We start from the raw sequence: 21,275 nt of genomic DNA, 5'->3' as shown, positions 1-21,275 counted from the left end.
CATTGTTAGTTTTCTATTCCTTAAAATGATTATTAGATAACAGACATCTCCACCTGGAGAAAGAGAGATAATAATAACCTGAATTATACCTCTAAACAGTAAATAGGAGGGGTACCTGTGTGGCTCAGTTGGTTAAGCATCTGACTCTTGATTTCAGCTCAGGTCATGATCTCAGTGTCTTGGGATCAAGACCTGTATGGGGCTCTGCTCTTGGCAGGGAGTCAACCTGAGACTCATTTCTTCCCCCTGCTTATGTGCACGTGTTCTCTCTCTCTCAAATAAATAAATAAATCTTTTAAAAAGGCAATAAATGGGAGACCTGGCAAAAGAAATAAAATTTTCAATTTCCAGTGTAAATTTGGTCTTATTTTTGCTATTGTCCTTTGCTCTGGAATAAGCATGTAGTGTTTTTTCTTTAATGTAGGACTTGATCATTATTATATTTTATATAATACACATGAGTATTCTTACATAAGTAAAACAAATTCTATTTTCTAACTTAGGTAACACTGTGGAAAATGGCTATGGTATGCCTGTAGAAATTTTCCTAAAACTTCTTCAAGATAAGTATGTTATCAATATACTCAAATACACATAAGCAGTGGCTTTCCGGAAAGAAATACATGTAATAACATCCATACAATGTCTATTTTTCGTCTTGAATTTCAGAGGTGTTGTGTTTCAAAGAGACCTTATTTTCTCCATTTTTGTCTTTCTACTTGGAACAGTGAAAATATAAATAGTTTTACAAACATCTTTTAAGAAAGCTGGAAGAAGATCTTACTCTGGAAAAGTTGTGATTGAAACTGATTTACTAGAAACAAAAATCACTTTTTGTGTTTTCTGTTTTGTTTATTTGAGTTTGGGTTTGTTATTTGGTCTTTAAAGCAGAGTTCCAAGCTCCAAAAGTTACCTGAACTTGTTGAGAAAGATCAAGACACAGAATTTTTATGAAATTCATGAAAGGTACTTGAAGCAAAGTCAACACCCAGTCTTGAAGACACGAAGCATGCCTCCATAAGTTGAGGTCTCACTGACCCCATGGAAAATTACAGATTGATACTTCTTTTGTTGAACAGCCTATGATTTCATTAGTTTCATTGACAATAATTCTGAGTGAAATTTATGAAGGCCACAAAGTAGAGTTAGTGAACCGCATGAAATGTCAGCATGCCCACGTTGGACCCTGCCATCTATATTTCTCTTCCTCTACTCCCTCCCATGCTGTTTGTTTTGGCAGGTGGCTTTTTCTAACCTAATTTGTAATGCTTCAACATTTAACCATGACCTCACCTGAACTCACTTGTCAGTGAATTACTGACAGCCCTGGAAGGACTCTCCATTCCACTGAGCACCATAGATGTTTTACTGTGGACAATTTTGTTTTCCATGCAGACAGGCCACATACACACACACTCCCACACATACACATACATATCCTGCGTCCCTCTCCCCATATACACACAATGTCTCAAGAGATGAGAACTTCAGAACTACCTTCTTAGCTTTTACACAAGATGGACTCTTTCACACCTCATAATCATACTGTACAATGGTTTTTTCTGCTCATGGTCTATTTCCCTGTCTTTTTTTATTTTTTTTAAAATTTTATTTATTTGACAGACAGAGATCACAAGTAGGCTGAGACGCAGGCAGAGAGAGAGGGGTGGGGGGGGAAGCAGTCTCCCTGCTGAGCAGAGAGCCCGATGTGGGGCTTGATGCCAGGACCATGGGACAATAACCTGAGCCGAAGGCAGAGGCTTTAACCCACTGAGCCACCGAGGCGCCCCCTGTCTTTAGTAAAAGAGGATCCCATCTCAGTCCTGGACCGTTGACATAGTGCCTCTTTCTGGCCCCAATACTGGGTATGGGGGTAGGTTCATCAAAGCTAAGGAGACTCAGCTTCTGCTGGGGCTGTTGGGAGAAAGGCACACTCACTTTTTCAGCTGGGTTTGGAGTTGTGGGTCTTAATCTTGGAATTGTTTCGAGTGTCCTGCCACCATAAGGGGAGTGCCTTTTTGAGAACAGAACCACTGCAGAGGGCAGCAAGCAGGATGTGATGTGGAGTCCAGGCCTGGGTCTCCTGCCACGTCCCACTCCTGGCACTTCCCACCCATGACCATGAAGCTTCATGTTTGCTTAAATCAGTTTCAGTTGGATTTTTCTCTCACTTGCCACCTGAAAGGTCTTGACTAATCGATGATCTTTATAGAAAATTAGTTTGTTATCTTCCTGAGATAGTTTGAGTACACAGTTTTCCTCCAGGGCTGACATCTTAATTGTGTGTTTAAAGGGAAAACACATTTTTCCATCAGTAAAACTTATATTTATGAAGTAAGTGGCTTAAACTTAAATTATAGAAATCATAACAGTGAATTATGAGATGTGATATTAATAATATTTTAAATATATATAATATTTATATCTATATAATAACAGAAATATTTTTGTTTTGATGAATATAGTTTTTGGTTAGGCATTTTAGATATTATGTCTAGGTTAGATAAGCAAATAGCCATTAATAAAAATATTAAAGGAAATATGTAAATCTTTTAATTAGAAAGATGGCTTATTAAAGACAAGAGGAAGCAAATGCTATCTAACTGTAAACTAAAAAATCATATCTATTAACATAACAATGGGACAGCCAAAAAATGAAATATTTCTGTATTTAATCTCTCAGACTTTTAAAAACAAACAATAATTACAATAAAGTACTACTGAGTATTTCAATCAATATTATTTAATCTGTACTTTTAGTGTTTTAATACTCTGTGGAGTGTTATCTATAACTTTATTTTGGGGGCAACTGGGTGGCTAGTCGGTTGGGCATCTTCCTTCAGCTTGGGTCATGATCCTGGGGTCCCAGGATTGAGGCTTGCGTTGGACTCTCTGCTCAGTGGAGAGTCTTCCTTCTCCCTTTGCCCCTCACCATGTTCCTGCTCTCTCTCACTCTCTCAAATAAATAAAATCTTTAAAAAATATTTACTTTGAATGAGAAAAAAAGCACCACAAATCACCAAATCACAAATTTAAAATGTTAGCAGTGCATGACAAAAAGATCACCAAATCCAAAAAACTTCAGTTTATTATGTCTATTAAGTTATATATTATTTTATAAGTTGCCCCATAGCCAGATGTACAATGTGTAAGGCCACTCCAACAATATATGATGAAATGTGATGGAGGGGAGACAGTTCAAACTTTTTTCAAAAAAAAAAAAAAAAAAAAAAAGCCACCTGAACACAGTAAGGCCCTTTCCAAGGTCCTGGAAGGGGTCACAGTGGAGATCCTGAAACTTGACTTCACTAACTTCAGCTAAATTCACCTCTGGGCAACACTGAAAATATTACAATGTTGGGCTAAATCTCAGAGCTGACTTGTTGGAAAAATGAAGCATACTTCTGGGCTAAAGCTTGCTTCTAGAATCTCTAAGAGAAAGACCATTATACTTTTAGTTTGCATAAATACAAGAATGTAAGTAATTTCCTGGTCATTTGATGTGAACTTGGGTGAGTCCTTGAGGCTGAAATAGCACCATGTTATTAGTTCCATTGGCTGCAGTTGAAACTGGGAGATTAGCTTTCTCTTTGTCTATTGTGAAAGCTGACCCCAATATTCCAAGTGTTCCTGGGGTATCTGGCTTCCTAAAGCCTCTGAGAATACTTTACGGACAGATCAGACCTCTCAGGGATTCTCTAGAATACTATCTCCTTGCTCCGTCACCTAGTTACCAATCTTTTGCAAGTCATCCACACTTGAAAAGCATAGCTAAGAGGTGTAGAGTATGTCAGACTGACCTCTATGTCATCTTGTATTTTCTGTCATTCATTTAATACAAAATAGTGAAGTTTCTCTTTTTCTGAATCTCTTATTTAGGAAGGAAAGCAGCTGCCATGTTGTAAGGATATTCAAGCAACCTCTGGAGAGAGCCCCATGTGAGGAGACTGAGGCCTTCCCTACAACCAGAGCAAACCTACCTGCCATGTAATGAACCACCTTGTTAATGGGTCCTCCAGCCCCAGCCTGGCTGACATCTTGGCCACTACTACCTGAGAAACTCCAAGACATAACAGGCCTCTTTTCAATTATAATCCATAGAAGTTGTAAAAATAAATTATTGTCAGATAATTGACACACAATTCAATGGTTTTTCATATATTCATAGAATTAATGATGGATTTTTAAAATTCTGGTAAAATACACATAACATAAAATTTAGCATGTTAACTATTTTATAGTGTACAGTTCAGTCATGTTAAGTGCTTTCACACTATTATGCAACCAATTTCCAGAACTGTCTCATCTTCCCAAAGTGAGACTCTATACCACTTAAATGCTAATTCTCCATTACCTACCATCCCCCAGCCCAGTCCCTGACAATGATCATCCTACTTTATGTCTTTATGAATTTGACTATTCTCTTCCAGGCATCTCAGCTAAGTCTAATCATACAATATCTGTCCTTCTCATGACTGTCTTCCTTCACTTAGCATAATGTCTTCAAGGTTTACCCATGTTGTAGCATGGGTCGGGATTTCATGCCTTTCCATGGCCGAATAATATTCCATTGTATATACAAAATGCATTTTGTTTTTCCATTGATCCATTTATAGACATGTGGGCTACTTCTCCATTTCGGCTATTGTAAATAATGTTGCTATGAACACTGGTGTACAAATATCTCTTCAAGACTCTGCTTTCAGGTTTTGTGTGTATATGTATACTCAGAAGTGGAATTGCTGGATCATACAGTAATTTTATGTTTACCTTTTGAGGAACAACCACCACCATAATATTTTCCATAGTCACTGCACCACTTAACATTTTTACATAATTAGTCTTATGTAAAATATACATCAGCAGAAAATACATAGTAAACATAGTTTCACATTTGGGTTTTTAGCTTCTGGTATATAGTTACTGGACATGTCCTATGAACACTTCTGATGAAACCAGTTGTTGGGTTGCTTAGTATACACCACTGAAGTGGCTCAGTATCAGAAGCTCTGAATCCACACATTGCACCAAACCTTCTGGAAGCTACTTCCTTACATTCACCCTCTTTTTGATGACTGCATCTACTAGAGGAGATCAGTCAGCCAATGTGGGGCTCTTGATTTGTCCTTAGGAAGAGAATATAAAGTTCAGAAAAAAGCAAAACAAAGCTATTTTATTTCAGTATAGATGAAAGAAGCATGCACTCAGGTTTACATTCTTTATTTTTTAAATTAAATCATTAAAAACAAATGCAAAAAATCAAAAAGGCATAAAAAATAGTCCCCTCAGGAATCCAAAATAATGTGTCATGAGGGGACCTGTTTTTCAGAGGAAGAAGTCCAAGCTATGTGGTCAGCCTTAGGTTTCCAGAGCTGGACAACTCTATGGAGAATAGAAGGAAGTATTCTGTTTGAGTTGAATCTTTTTTTTTTTTTTTAAGATTTTATTTATTTATTTGACAGCGAGAGAGAGAGATCACAAGTAGGCAGAGAGGCAGACAGAGAGAGAGAGAGGGAAGCAGGCTCAATATCTGTCCTTCTCAGAGAGAGAAGAGAGCAGAGCCCGATGTGGGACTCGATCCCAGGACCCTGAGATCATGACCTGAGCCGAAGGCAGCGGCTTAACCCACTGAGCCACCCAGGCGCCCCTGAGCTGAATCTTTGACAGATCTTCCCTTCGTAACAAAACTATTCTTGAGGGGACCCCATACCTATGCCTATAACCCATTCACATTTGGTGTGGGCTGCCAGTGAGGTTCTTGCATGAAATCAGGTAGGAGTAGTTGATGGGGAAATAGTTGCTAGGTCCAATGGAGCCCTTGTGTTCAAGGGAGGAAAAGCATGAACTGGAGAATACAACAACCCACCTCCTAGTGGTGGTGGGCAGTGTGGTGCTGGAGATCCCTGGGAAAGCAGGCCACTTGAAAATGAGCAACTAGAGAATTTTTGACTGTTTGAGTTTTTGATTAGGATAGTTGTTCATCACCTCCCTTTAAAGATAGATTTGTTCAAGATGAAGTTTCCATGTCTCTCATTGGAAAGAGCATAGCAGACACTTAAATGAAGAATATTCTCTTAGTAGAGACCCCATTGCCAGATTCAGAGAATATTTGAAGTGACTTTCGAGTACTTTTCCAGAAAATATCCTAGGTTTTACCTGCATCGGTGGAGGGCAAGCAGGAGAGTCCCGACAAACCTCTCTATGTACAGGGGGAGAGGTGAACTCCCATATTTGGACAGCATGCCTCTAGAAGGGCCTACAGTGTTTCTCCATGGCTCTAATGGAGTTCTGGGCTGAGAAATGTGAGTACATGTAAAGAGAAGTCCTTGGGGTATCAGCAGTGCCTGCAGATTAGCACTGGGAGAAAAAAACCTCAAAATTTATCTGTAAAGTTAGAGGATCAAATTAGTTAAACTATACTGCTTTATCAGCTTTATGATTCTAGTAAGTTGGCTGATCCAGGCCAGGGCCAGCATTAAGAGCCAAACCCAAACCTGTTCTCTGGAGGTTCACCTCTTTTCTACTCTCTTATATAATTGCCTTGTCCACTAGTCTGAGAGCTTTTGAGACAAAAGGCTATGTCTCTTTATCTTTGAATCCTTTGAAATTTGCATAGTACATGGGTATAAAATACATGCTCAATGGGTGTTCTTTATATTTCAATTTAAAAAAAAAAGAACTCTGATTGGTTGCATCTTCCAATGAATAACCAGACCCATATAGTCAGTTGCTTCTCCCTGAGATGCCTCCAACAATTCCAGTCCCACAGGTCAGATAGCTTGGCTCATTGTCTGGCTTTGCTTTAGGGCCCTGAGCTGAACTGTTAGGATCATCTCAGACCCACACGTCCCTCATCATCCTTCCCTGCCCCCTAGCTCACCACTCCAGGTTCTACCAGCTCGGTCCCCAAAGTCCCTCTTGTTTGCTATACATTTCTAGTGCTATACATTTCTCAGTGCCTAATAGCACAGCACCTGACACATTGGGTCCTCAACAACTATTTTTTTTTAAGATTTTCTTTATTTACTTGAAAAACAGAGAGAGAGAGAGAGAGAGAGAGAGAAAGTGAGTGTGAGAGAGCACAAGAAGGGGGAACACAGAGGGAGAGGGAGAGGGAGAATCAGGTTCTCCACTGAGCAGGGAGCTGGATGCTAGGCTGGATCCCAGGACCCTGGGATCATGACCTGAGCTGAAGGCAGATACTTAACCGACTGAGCCACCCAGGCACCCCCTCAGCAACTATTAGTTGAATAAAAGAATGACATTATTTGGGATATGCTGACCATCCTCAGTAGTGCAATGAACTGTCATTTGTTTGAGATGGTCTAAGTCTACAATAGGAAGTAGAGAGAATGCACTATGTAATTCTGTGTATTTCTCTCCAGTGCTCTGACCTGATTTTCTAGAAGAGCAGGCTTTACACGAGGGTCCATGTTTTCCTTCAGATACATGAAGAGTGTCCAGGAGATGCTTGCCATGGATGGTCTCAAAGAGTCAATTTTTTATCCTCAACTTGAATATTTGCTCTGACATAAAGGTGCTTGGTGTCCTTCCCCACCTCTGCTTTCACATGAATCCCAAGCCCAGTTGACAATGGAAGGGCATTCCACTGTGATATATTACCTTGAGGTATGGGAAGCTCCTAAGCATTAAAAGAAAAAGATTTGAAATATTGTCTCCTTTAACCAACATCTTCCCCTTTGCATTTCATGAAGAGATACATCCAACAAAATTGTACCTTCATATTTAATAATTATTTAGCAAAATTGGGAAATGTTTTTCTCAATTATATCCTAGCAAAAATTATATTGATTATTCCATCTAGGATAAATTGCTTGGCACTTATCTTTTTTAAGATTTTATTTATTTATTTGAAAGAGAGAGTGGGAGTGACCACAACTTGCAGAGGGGCAGAGAGAGAGAGGAAGAAAGAGATTCCCTGATAAGCAGGGTGCCCAATGCAGGCCTTGATCCCAGGACCCCAGAATCATGACCTGAGCCAAAGGCAGACACTTAACTGAGCTACCCAGGTGCCCCCAGGATGAATTTTTTGACATTTAGAGTCATCAGGTCACAAGAAATATTAAATATATTAGGTCTTCATTTTGTGTACAGTTTTTTAGGGACATATGGCGGGTGATCAGTAAAATAAATTCTTGAGCATATAAATATGTTGCATTAGGATAAGATTCTGAAAGGAATTTGGAGCAGAAATACAGCTTTTGTGCAGAAAATGGATTGATATCATATTTCTGACTTTCTGAACATCTTATTCTAGTGTTTTAAACAGATGTTGGTAGTTAACAAATGACGACGGTACTGGGTGCATTTGACAGTGAGATGCTTTAATTACAAATTAAATATTTCAATACACCAAAAGTCACATTCTTTGCAACTATTTAAATTTAAGATAAAAGTTTTTGTATGGCAAGGCTTCAATAGGCAAAGCTGGAAGGTAGTTTTTCAGAGTTCTTGAGGGGAATGGGTGTTTTTGATCACTTTATAGATGAAGCCATAATATGCATTAAAGGAACCCTCCCTTGACATTCCATTTAACATGAAACTGTAGAAAGTTAACATTGAAGAACTGAGAATAGAAGTGCCCCTGCACATCATGTTACCACAGCATAGGTGCTATTTACAGCCAGGAAAAGTGAAGCTCGCTTGCCATACAAAAGACCTCCCCAATTGTGTATTGCTTATTTCCTCACATTGTGGACCTTCAGGATCTGCTGGCAAATGTGGGGGTGAGTCAGGGCCTAGATAAGGCATCTGGAAATCTCTCTGTGAGCCCGAAGAAGTAACGAGGCAGCCACCCATTTTATCACGGTTGCTGAGGGTGGTGCCAAGGGCATGGTCTTGTTGGCTCCCGTGGTGCCTCGGTGAAGGGCAGGTTGAGCCAGGCTCTGGTGCATGTGCGTGGTTGGACACTCAGGCCGTGTGCTTGCAAGATCAAAGAACTCAGCCCCAGGAAGGAGCGTCCCCACAGAGGGAAAGACGAGGGTAGCGACCAGCACTTAGAAAGAACCAGTAAATTCTGTGTATGAATTCCTTCAAAGCAGCCTTAAAGATACATCCTGAAAGGCTACAACCCAAGCAACGTCTTAATAGCCCTATTATCTCTCCTCGAAATCAGTGAAAACAGTGAATAAATGTGCACTGCTTGCATATTTTCAGAACGGAGACCAAGTGCCTGCCGGAGATTCACCTGGAATATTCATGAACACCTTCAAATCCACATGTCCCAACAAACAGGGCATCTCGGCGACTCTCCCGACCTATCCTTTCTGCCCTCCTCTGTTTTTTCAAGTCAAAAACATAGAACCACCTTTTATCTCTCACTTTTCTCTGTCCCATGTCTAATGGTTTATTTATTTCTGAATTTATTTTTATTGAGGCAAAATATACATAGCATAAAATTGATCAATTTAGCCATCCAGATCTGTGGTATTAAGTAAATGCATATTATTTATATATACTTATATACAATTATAATTCATATTATTGTGTATCCACCACCTCCAGAACTTTCTGATCATCTCAAACGGAAACTCTGTGCCTGTTAAACAGTAAATTCCCCTTCCTCCCCACTCCCTCCAGCCCCTGGGAACCTCTATTCCACTTTCTTTTCTGTGAATTGGACTATTCTAGGCACCTCACAGAAGCCAGATTACACAGTAGTTATCCTTTTGTGTGTCTGCCTGGTGTACTTCAGTCAATGCGATGTCTTCCCAGCTCATCCGTGTTGTGGCCTCTGTCTAATTCCCTTCAATTTTAAAGCTGAATAATTTTCTATTATATGTATGTGCCATATTTTTTCCATCCATTCATCTGTCAATGTCTAATAGGTTATTAATCCTGTTAGTTACAGTTTATTATCACCCCATTATTCTACTTGACACAGATTTCCTTAAGTTCACAGTTTGTTTTAATATTCTTCTCTTTCCAGGGATGCCTGGGTGGCTCAGTTGGTTGGGCAGCTGCCTTTAGCTCGGGTCATGATCCCAGCATCCTGGGATCGAGTCCCACATTGGGCTCCCTGCTCATCAGGGAGCCTGCTTCTCCCTCTGCCTCTGCCTGCCACTCTGTCTGCATGTGCTCACTCTCTCTGACAAATAAATAAATAAATAAAATCTTTTAAAAAAAATATTCTTCTCTTTCCAATCCATCCTGTGCATCATCTGGATAATTTACCTGAACTTTGTAGTAACTGCTTCCAATAACTACATCTCCCTAATCCTTGCCCCTCAGGAATCTGGGCCTCATATCTTTTTTACCTCATCTCCCTGCTTTCCATGGTGGTCCCCAGAGTCACCCTACTTATCAGAACAGGAGACATTCTTTGGGTGCACACTGTATTTTGGACACACAGAGCAATAGAACATCAGGAAAGGCTCCGATGGACAGGGCCTCCCTAGAAAGTTGGAGCATGATCTGAGAACTCTCCCCCCTCCCACCTGTCCCACACCCTCCTCATGATTGTGCCACACACCCTTTGCTCTCTGAACTTTTCTTCACCCCCTCCCCACCCTGTGAGTCTCCTTGTCTCTCAGGAGCATTTTCACGCCATGGGTGACTAGATCGCATGTGGTCATGAGAGCGGTTGCTGGAGGTAGACAACCTGTCCTCAGACTCCAGCTCTGTCACTCACCCAGCTTATGTCCTGGGACAAATAGATCCCCTGGGGATTGTGCTTTCAGTTGCACAACTGTCAGTGGGACTAATGATCATAGTGCCTCAGGGTGCCTGTGTGGTTCAGTGGGTTAAACTCGGACTCTTGATTTCAATTCAGGTTATGATCTCAGGGTCTTGAGATTGAACCCCAAGTTAGGCTCTGAGTTGGGCATGAAGTCTGCTTAGGATTCTCTCCGTCTCTCTCCCTTTGCCCCCTACACTCCACCCCCATTCATGGGCTCTTTCTCTTAAAAAAAAAAAAAAAAGTCATAGTGCCTCTCGTGCTGTTGCAAATATTAGTACAGCGCTATATTTGCATAGAACTTATAAGAGGACCACACCATATAGTCATTATTACAATATTACTTCTTTGATTATCCTTAACTGGACTGTAAATTTTAACTCATTTGTTAAATTTCTGTTCTCTCTTAAATAGCTCTGAATGCCTCTCTATGTGCTAGGCAGAAGGAGAAAGAGGGCACTGGAAATAAAGACACTGCCTCTGCTTTTTTCTAATACGCATTTCTGCTTCTTCCTAGAACTCTGTGGTGGTGACATAGTGTATTATTGTTCCTTCCTTCTTTTTCTTCCCTCATCTCCTTCCTTCCTTCCTCCTTCTTTCCTTCAAACAAATACATATCAGATGCTTACCTTGAGCTGGCTACTGCTCCAAATGCCAGAGTCCCTCCCACAACAGAGCAGTCACTCTTTTGTGGAGTGTCCTAACTAATGGAGAAGACAAACAATTAATGGATAAGACAAAGAATAAGTAGTATGATTCAAGAGAGCAGTAAATACTCTGGGAAAGTCAAAAAGTGTTATGGGAATGGTGTGTGCTGCTTGATGTACTTCCGTGGGGGGCCAACCCTGAAGTGACATGAGCAGCACCCGAAGGAAGGGAACGTTTCAGCTCTGCCCAGATCTGTAGGAGGAGCAATGCAGGCCTTTTTAAATCAAATAAGAGCTAAGGGGATATTGTGTTGTCAGAATCACAATGTCAGAATCTTAATCTTGTACAAATTAAAAGAAAGATTTTATGAGATATCTAAAGTTCAATAGGAAAATGTTTCAAATTTAGTAAAACATTTTCCCTAAGAAATAAGAGACAAATTTACTCCTTTCACCTCTATCGGATACAACATATGTGTTGGACTTTTTAAAATATCTCATGGGGTGAGTTTTTATTGTTTCTTAGAAACAATTGTTTTCATATTTCAAACATCCTTCTATTAAGAATTTAAATTGTAATTTTTTTTCTATTTTAAGCTAACAAAGAGCCAGCGAGTGTATATTCAATATACCAAGTAATAAAGGAGAGCTGACCTGGGGGGACAAAAGATTGTGGTGCAAATACCTTTTGAATTAATTTCTTGGATCTATTCAATTACGTTGGCTAATTTGAAAGGAATTCCTCTCCTCCCGTAAAATTATTTATTTCAGGTATTTGTAGATTACTAATCTTAATCCTTTACTCATCTCCTGTCCCCTAATCCTTGTCAAAAGGAAAAAAAAGAAGCATTGATTAGCCGAGCTAAACATCAAAGGAATGATCTTCCCCATAAATCAATCTCTCCATTCTCTTAATTGCTTTGTTGATTCTCCCAGACTTCCCATTTATCTATTGAACTGCTCATTCTAAAGCCTTGGGTTTGTTGTCAGAAATTCTTCCCTTTTATGTTTTTCTGCTCTAAGTTATTGTCCAACTAGCGATGCTTGGAAAATAGAGAATTGCCTCACCCATGAATAACACAGAGAGAATCAGATCTCAGAAACTCTCAGAATATCTCATTTGGATATGAAATTGACTAAAACTCAAGACTCCAAGTTCCTGATTCTTTGGAAAATGCACTCATTTCCCAAAGAATACAAAGGGAAGCAGTTTGCCTTTGTTTTTTTTTGTTGTTGTTGTTTTACTTTTTTAAGAAATGAAATTAATGTGACAATAACCTCCTTCTCACCAGACCAAGTATTGATTTCTGCTTCACTTTCTGGCCCCTTTTCTAAGTTCTGAAGACACTACCAAAGGGGGATATTGATCAGCAAACTGCCTGTCACTTCCTTGGGCGCAAAGGACACAAGCCCTGTCACCTCCATGCCTCAAAATAGACCTAAAGGTAAAGGGTCAGAGATGAAAGGCTTCTGATTAGTTCTTCTTTGTAATCAGCCTCCTAGGAAGAACTGAGCCTCTGTTTACACCTGTCCTTGGAGTTTAAGATGGAAAACTTTTACTCCCAGGTCCATGCATGATTGTAGGTGAAGCAGAACCCTTATCTTTCCCAGTTTCTTATTGGGAGAGATGGATTGTTTGTGGTTAAGCCAGTTTGCCTTTTTAGGCATCAAGCTAATGTTTCCTGGGTCTTTCATTTGTTGCCTACATTGCTGAGACATCTATTACAGGAATTTTAATGTCTTTAGGCACTGACTAAAGAACACCCAAATTAATTTCCCACGAGACAAAGGACGTGCACACTCCTCCTTTTCTCTCCTCAAGTTGTAGCAATGTCATTGATCTCACTGGTAAACCAGAACAGAGAGGACCAGGGAGTTTCACAATGCTAAGAGAAAGAATGCAAGAAAGAAGTCATCACTTATCCACGCTCACAGAATGACTGACGAAATTCAAGGGCAACTCTGTACCATCCCCAGGGAAAGAGCAGCTTTCCTAAGTACCCTTCACTTCCCTCATCACTCTCATTGTTAACTCAGGGACTGGCCTTTGAACATGACCATGAAATTCTGGTAATCCTTTGTGACTATTTCATATATATTCCCTTTTCCAGTTTTAGATTATTGCCTTAAAGCAGGCATGCATTTCTCATTTAACTACGCCAATATTCTCCCTTCCGTTTCTTGTTCCCCCATCATGCTCTACTCATATATGTTCTCACAGATCCAGTCAGAGAAGTTATTTTCATGTGGATTTCCTAAGTTCTCTCTAGGTTTTAGAACTGTAAGCATATGACTAGCCAACATGTGCAATAAACCACAAAGAATCAAGAAATGTGCAACGTTTCACTTAATCATAAAAATGACTCTTCATGCCTCGTAGGCACGTTCTGCTGCAGCATGGTATGGTCCTCTGTTCTGTGATTTCTTTCTCCTTGCTCCCCTTCTCTGCTCTCTTCCTTGTCCCTTTTCCTATGAAGAGGAAGAGAGAGAAGCAGGTTTGTCTGGTCCCAAAGCAGTAGCTTTTAGTTCTCTTCCCTTCCAGAACCTGCAGAAGTGTCTCCCAAATCAGCCCAACTTCCTTACTGACTCCATGAGGAGTTTTCTCTTCTGGCCCTACCTTGTTCTAATGTGGAAGCCAGGGAAGAAGCCGTACCTGCCCCCAGTTAGTAGGCAATGTTCACAGTATTGCTTTACTCCCCAGTGTGCAGGAAATACGATTGGCAATTATTTCTACAACCAGGCAAGTAGAACTTATAAACCACAGGGCACCTCTTTTTATCAAGGCTCAGATGTGGACTAAGATGGTCCTCTCACAGCCTTGGTGGGAGTAAGAATCACAAATTTGCTGAGAAACAAGTGCTCATTTGTTCAATTTCCCTAAAAATGTATTTCATGTCTACACTGAACTTTCCTGAATATTTCAATCATTAATAAAACATAATTCGCTTTTTGAAAAGTTCATATAGAAAGACTGATTCTGTGGGTCCCCTTTTTCGACTCTGACAGTCAAGCTTAGCCTAACCCAGGAACAACAGGAGTCCACAGACATGTGATTCATAGAGGCAATGTTTCCTTCTCTCTTCTCCTCCAGTAGATTTAACTCCGTCATGAAAGAAATAGGGTGGTTTTCAGGGGTGTATGGACAAGTGCTAATCTTTGAGTGATAAGCAAGAAATCTCAGTGCTATTTGTTCTAGACTATTTTCCATCAACATCAAGCCCAGTTGGTAACTCAACTTGTGTCATAAAACAATTCACATAGATACTGGGATTAGTAGACCTTTGAAGAGAGTGTCGATCAAGATATGGTCACTTTGTACCCTACTGCTCCTAAATTCTGCTGAAGGTTGGTTCCTCCTACCTGTCTGGCAATTCTAGATCACTAATTAACAACATTTGGGCAAGTGGACTCTGCTTGACCAATGAATGTATGATGAAATTTAAGTTCATTCCATTAAACCATGTCACTGGCCAGTAAAAGATGCCCGTCAGAATTAACCTCATATAGTTGGGTGAAATCAATACTGTATTTATTGTGTGCTTGTTTAGTTCTTGTTTGATCTTCACTATGGTTGAGATTTGGGTGGTTCCTCACACAAGCCAACAACTGAAAGCCCAGCAAGGAAAACATCCTTGGAGACGCTGAAGCAGGAAATAGAGAACTAGGTTTTAGAAGACACTGAAGTATCACTCCCCACGTACAAACTCCCTGTGAATGTTTGTTTAATGATGAAATTGAACTGGATATATTCTTTAGGTATCTTTCATTAATTAAGCAATGCATTCATTAATCAACTAGCCTTCTGGCTGTTCATCTAGTCCCTAAGCTAGTAGTCCCTGCCTACTAAAACTGCATGTACCATCTTCCCAGGCTGGATGCTTACTCAGGATCTTCCCACAGCTCATTTTTCCTACCAAAAGGACTTGCTCTGACGGCCGTGCTTCCCAGAGCCAGGTTGCTTACAGAGTTCCTTACCTCCCTTCTGCTCACTTGGGGGGTGCACACATCCCCATCTGAACTCAGAGTGTATCCCACTGTGGTTCTTAAACTTCGGTTTGTCTCTCCCTTTCTCTCTTACTCATAGCCACGTCCCTCTCACCAGAGGAACACCTGGCTCCCAGTGGGGCTCCTTAATCATTCACTGAATGGATGTTCAAAGGATAAAGGTGTCACTTCTGCATCAGACAGATTACTCACCTTGCTATCGAGCTGTGCTGGCTGTTTTTCAGAATCCATGGATGTACTTCTTTTGAAGTGTAGGCTTTTTTTTTTTTTAAACATTTTTATTGCAAAATAATGTTAAGTTTAGAGAAAATGTCTTAGTACAAAACAATTCTTGTACATCTTTTACCCCAATCAAAAGTCATCTACTATAAACTAACATTGTGATATCCTGAAAAGCTTCATACGCCTGAAAGGGTGAGTGATTCTCTTCGATGTGCTGAAAGTTCAGTCTGTCAATTGCATTTATATTTTGAGACTCTATTTACCAAAGTGAAAGGGATCGTGGCACAGAAATCTAGATAGTTAATCAAGGAAGCTGGATTGGTTCCTCTGTTCTTCAGTAGCAAAATACCCCCGTCTCCACTCCCCATCTCAGACATATAATTTTGGGGCAGTTTCCTAAACTTTGCATTGTACACTCCTGGCATTTGCTAGTGGTCCTGTCCTGCTTCTTCCTAGATGTATTTCCTTCCTTATCACCCCATGTGAGCCTCTTTTTTCCCTGGGCTCCTTTCTCTTCTTCTAGCAGAGCCACGAGATAGAGGTCACAAGCAGACAGAATAATGAGAAAGCAACGGACATATTTATTTTATTATCATTTTTAAAGATTTTATTTTTGGTACTCTCAGCACCCAGTATGGGGCTCGAACTCATAGCACAGAGATCAAGAGTCGCATGCTCTATGGACGGAACCAACCAGGTGCCCCACAATGCACACAATTAATTTCTAAACCCTCCGGGGGAAGTTGAAATGTCACTGCAGTGATCTTGCAGTTCAGCTGTGCCAAGGCGTGGAGGATAGCAGACTGCAGTGAAGAGCTGACGTCCAGGGCAGAGGCAGACCTCTGCTCTGGCTGCTCTGAAGGGGCAGCCACAGAGTCTGGAGGTCACGGCCGCTGGTTGCTCCGTTCTTTCAAGCTAACAGATAGCGTGTCATCATTGCACATTGCCGTTGTTTGTTTCGCACTATTGACACTAGGGGACGAGCTACCTCATCACCTACCTGTGCAGAAAAAGCCATTTTCTCTCTCCTGCATGGGCAAATATTTACTAGCTCTGCAGACTTCCAGGTGTATCAGCATGAAGGAGGCAAATGGCAGTGTGGCCACGTCAGCCTGGGGTCAGACGCCACAGGGCACAGGAGCTGGGCTTCTTCTCTTTTGTTGCTGTGGTGGCAACAGTAGCAGAAAGGGAGAGAGGCTTGAACTCTTTGGGACTCGGGTGGCTGTTGAAATACTGTTGTAATTTGAACCATTAGTCTTGAAAATAATCTTGGGCTCAGGTAGAGATCTATAGACTCTGAATTTCTTCACTGTCAAGATCAAAGGCTAGGTAAGAAAAAAAGGGAAAAAAAGGGGGGAAAAAGAGAGAGAGGAGATGAAGAAGGCAGAGAGAAAGGGAAAAAAAGGTCCTTATAGGGGGGTGGCTGGCCAAATGATAGATTTGCTTCCTTTCGCTAACTAACATTCCTCCACCTCTGAAACATGGTTTGCTTTCCTGACCCAAACTAAAATACAGGAATGGCAGGGTCCCATAGAAAGACTCAAACACCTAGATGAAGTGAATTATTAGATTGGTTTTGTAAGCATAAACATGAGTTTCAGTAAGGGTTTAGGATCCAGATAAAGCCCAGAGCCTGGAAAGATGTGAGATCAGAAATTAAGAATACATACAACATTTACTGAACCATGCATGAGGGCAGTCCTTGATTTGTGATCCTCACAGTAATCAAGCAAGGGTGGTCCTTCGATCCCCACTGGATAAGAGAGGGTGTCTCAGTCAGGCTCAGGGATCTGCCCAAGTTCTTATATAACCAGTACCTCATAGGACAGGCCATCCATTATTTTCTGACTCCAAATCTGATGCTCCTTCCTCCACAGAATCTTTACTGCTGCCTAAACTCAGGGAACGACAGATGTGGACTGGAAACACATGTAAAAGCAAACAGTGCCAGGTGAGGAAACGCAGGGTGGAAGCAGCCCCAGGTGGCAGGTGGTGAGGAGAAGGGACCGGGTCAGGGAGGCTGAGGCGAGGCCGGCCAGGCTGGCAGGCTCCGGGCTCCCACACGGCCTGTCCCCCCGCCCCCCGCCTCCGTGCGCAGACGGTGGTACCGGCTTCCTCAGTTTTCACATCCATTGTTCTGCCTTTATTACAGGGCCTCACTGTCTATCGTGGACGGAAATGAAATTGGTCTGGAATGGCTTCCTCTTCCCACAGTCTTCTGGGTTCCACACTGATAGATGACTTTTAAATGTAATGCCCTCACAGATATGAAAATGAAGCTGATCTATCCACTTATGATCCAGACTGTCAGGTTTTTGTTTTTGTTTATCTTATTTTAACACCAGACACAACACAATTGCCGTTTCCAGTCCTCCAAGATTGTCTTATTATAGCGTGGTCTGCAAAAGTGACCAGATTTCCCCAGGCCACCTGACCGCATCAGTGGCAGACGTGGGGTGTCAGCACTCTCGAACTCGCTTGTCCCCAGCCTTGGCCTGCAGCCAGGGGTTCACAGGCTTTGCGAAGAAGGTGAAGAGGGGCGGGAGCCGGTCTCTCCCTGCCCATGTGCTGACCTTCTCCTGTGGTTTTCCTCACTGTTTTCTAGTACCCACGGATCTTTCCCCATCTCCTAGACTGCCCATCTCCAGCAGTGTTTCGGGTTTTGACTAGGACTCAGACGGATGCCATGCGCTGTTTCTTTTTGTTTTCTTTACCCTCAACCCGATGGGTCTTTCCGGCCCTGGACCGAGCACGTTGCTATTTTGCTTTTGTCACTATCTTCCTCGGTCAGTGTAATTAGTTATTTCAGTGGCCCTAGAAATGTCTGTTTCTAAGATTTTAGGAAACTCTATCCCTGAGATTTTCTTTTCATCAAGTTCTTTCTGCTCCTATCTAATGCGTATCCAAGCACGCTTTCCTGACACTCCTGCCGATAATGCTTATTTTCCTTCACACCACGAATACTGTTATCTAAATGGCTGTTATTTTCACTGTAGGAAAGTTTTTAGAGGCCCTGTCTTAGGCCCACTAGCAAGCATGACCTCATCTAGTCTCAGACAACCCATGAGGTAGATGCTGTGATCCTCCTGCATTTTACAGATGGGGAAACCAGATCTGAGACGTGCCCAATAATTTACTCGAATCCCACAGCTGGTGGTGGGCCACACTGGGATCAGGGCTGAGTCTGTCTCACTGAGAAGTGTGGGGGCTGCCTGTCAGCTTCCCCTCGGGGCCCCTGAGACCTTTGCGAGTCACCAAAGTCACCAAGAAGAGCCCTCCCATCCACGCACCGTGCCAAGTACTTAAATTCCTCCTCGAGGACCACTGATTTCATGAACAAATTCTACTACTGTCTCCTTAGCTTCCATCACCAAATTAAATTCCTTTCCATTGGCAAAAATGTAATCGAGGAGTTGACCCATCTGAAATGATTACTTCACCTTCTATATAAGAAATCGTTTGGAAAAATTATTTGCCTGAAGGATTCTCTTTGCTTCTTAAAGAGCCTATTCTTTGTCACCCTGAAGCACCTTTTCAAGACAAGAACGTAGCAAGCCCGTGTCATATTTGGAACATTTGAATTGGAAGAGAATTTTTACACTGTTTATCATCTGGTGAGGGTTTTAAGGGGAAAGTGTCAACATAAATTTGGAATTTCCTGACTCTTGCAGATTTGAGTTATAATCTTGACATGACTAGAAAGGAAATCTTAAAAAAATATTTTAGAGTGTTTTATTGTGGAAATGTCCCCAAACATTTTCATCCCATTTTCCCAGAGAAACCTGACAGTTTGGGGAGGGGGGAAGAGGCGGGGAGAACAAAACCCAAAGCCACATCCTTGAACTCTTTTGTGTGTTTAGAACAATGTCCAGTTAAAATCAAACAATATTGCTGCTAAATACGTCTAAAATAGTCCTTGGTAAGTGCTCCTGCCTAATGGAAGAGCTCTGTGGGAAGGGCCATGTGTCTAAGTGATGAGGGCAGGGGCCTCTCTGAAGCCCGGGCCTGGGGCTGAACACTGAGGTGGCTAGGCATAGCCAGATACAGTATCTTTCCAATAACCCTGTCATCAGCTCTTTTACTGCCTGGGACTTTAAATCCCCACTGGAGTGCACAGAGTGAATACCATCACTGCACCCAAGTGGAAAACAAACCCCCCCGGCAAGGACTGGGGGTGGGTAAGGCTCATAAAGGAGAAGTCATGAAGTCTGGCTTTCTGGCCAGATTTCCTCTGGAAGGTGAGGTGTGGCCGGCACTGTGTGTGTGTGGACTGCCCGGGAGGGGACACACACCCTGCCTTCAGACGGCAGGACCTCAGCCTGGCCTGCAGCCAAGGAGCCAGACGCCAGGCCTGGGCTCTCAGCAGTGGGAGCGGTCGCTGTGCCTGGTTATACAATGGTATTATCTCAAGCCAACCACCGCTGCAGAAACACCGCAATGCTTCCTGTCCTTGCACTACAGCACAAACTGTCCGATTTCCAACAGCTTTCGGACACACTCACTGGCACTCAGTCGCCAAGCTAGGTATAGAAATGTCTAAAGCCCCTTCTTCCTTGGGAATTGCCAACGCTGCAGTGCCGTAATCCATTGTATTTTTATCCCCTCTGGAAGGACTTGCAGGATTATGAGTCACATGGGGGAAAGGGATTAACTCTCAAAACATGTATGTAATGTAGGCAGATGCCTGGAACTTCTTATAGCAGGGGAAGTATAGGAGAAGAAAAGTCCTGAAAGTAGTATTAGCACCACGGACAACACAACTGATTCGTGGTGGCCCATCGTCTCACTCTCCTTTCCACGTTTGAATCCCTGGGCTCTTCTTGGACGAGGACAGAGAAGGCAAACCCTGGGTGTATATTCCTTTTAATATCTAGTAGTTACCTTCCACATGCTTTGGCTGATTGGCTCTAAGTGGCTCTCGAACACAGCCCTTAGATGAAATCATAAAAATTTAAAAAGCTGTTAAATCCTGGTACTACCCATGTTTCAAAAAGGACCAGGAAAACTTGTGTTTTTTGTTTTGTTTTAAATTTATTTAGTCTTCTTGGCTTGCAGTGAAGTTAGTACATATGTGGGCAGGTCTTTCAAAGGACAGCCTATGCCAAAAATTTAAGAACTTTTAGCAACCTGCTCCCAGAAGTCAGGGGTTTAATACAACAGTTACCAGAAATGCTCTTAAACCTTCTGCTTCCAGGTCAGGAAGTTTTTGGCAGGTCGTGGACTTTGCTGCGGGCTGGGCTACTTCAGGAGTGTTGGCCCAGGCTGGCTTTGGCGGTGGGGGGAGCGGTGCCCCCTCTGCTTTGTGCTTACCAATAATCTCTGCCATTGCAGCGAAACCCAGTGGCAGTCGACCTAGATACCAGTAGCTCCAAGTCATGCACCAGGGAGATTTTCTTCCTCATTTACGCATGATGATCTTTCACTCTGGTCCTTGCTTTTGTGGAAACGGGCAGGTTTTTTTGGCCAGGACTCAGCAGAGTTCTGGGTATGTTTAACAACCAACAATGAACAGCCCTGATGGGAGGCATTCATCATGGTCGTTAATGAGATGGAACTAGAAATGTACAATTTTAAAAATTGTGAAATGTTTCAAGCATCTAGAAAAATACGGGGAATCATACAATAAATGTTTATGTACTCGTCAACCAAATTTGATGACATCTGAACATTTTGTGATATTTACTTCAGAATTCATATATTTTAAA

General features: G+C 41.8%; 1 pseudogene; it reads right to left on the bottom strand.

Moving 5' to 3' along the window:
- LOC123947527 overlaps positions 1 to 20,896 on the bottom strand; it is a 137,658-nt pseudogene extending 116,762 nt beyond the window's left edge.
- Between the last annotated feature and the right edge of the window lie 379 nt (positions 20,897 to 21,275).

This window comes from Meles meles, chromosome 1 (assembly GCF_922984935.1).
Source record: "Meles meles chromosome 1, mMelMel3.1 paternal haplotype, whole genome shotgun sequence".
NCBI classification, from domain to species: Eukaryota; Metazoa; Chordata; class Mammalia; order Carnivora; family Mustelidae; genus Meles; species Meles meles.
The sequence above is the reverse complement of the archived record's forward strand: the minus strand, read 5'-3'. Positions and strand labels throughout refer to the sequence as shown.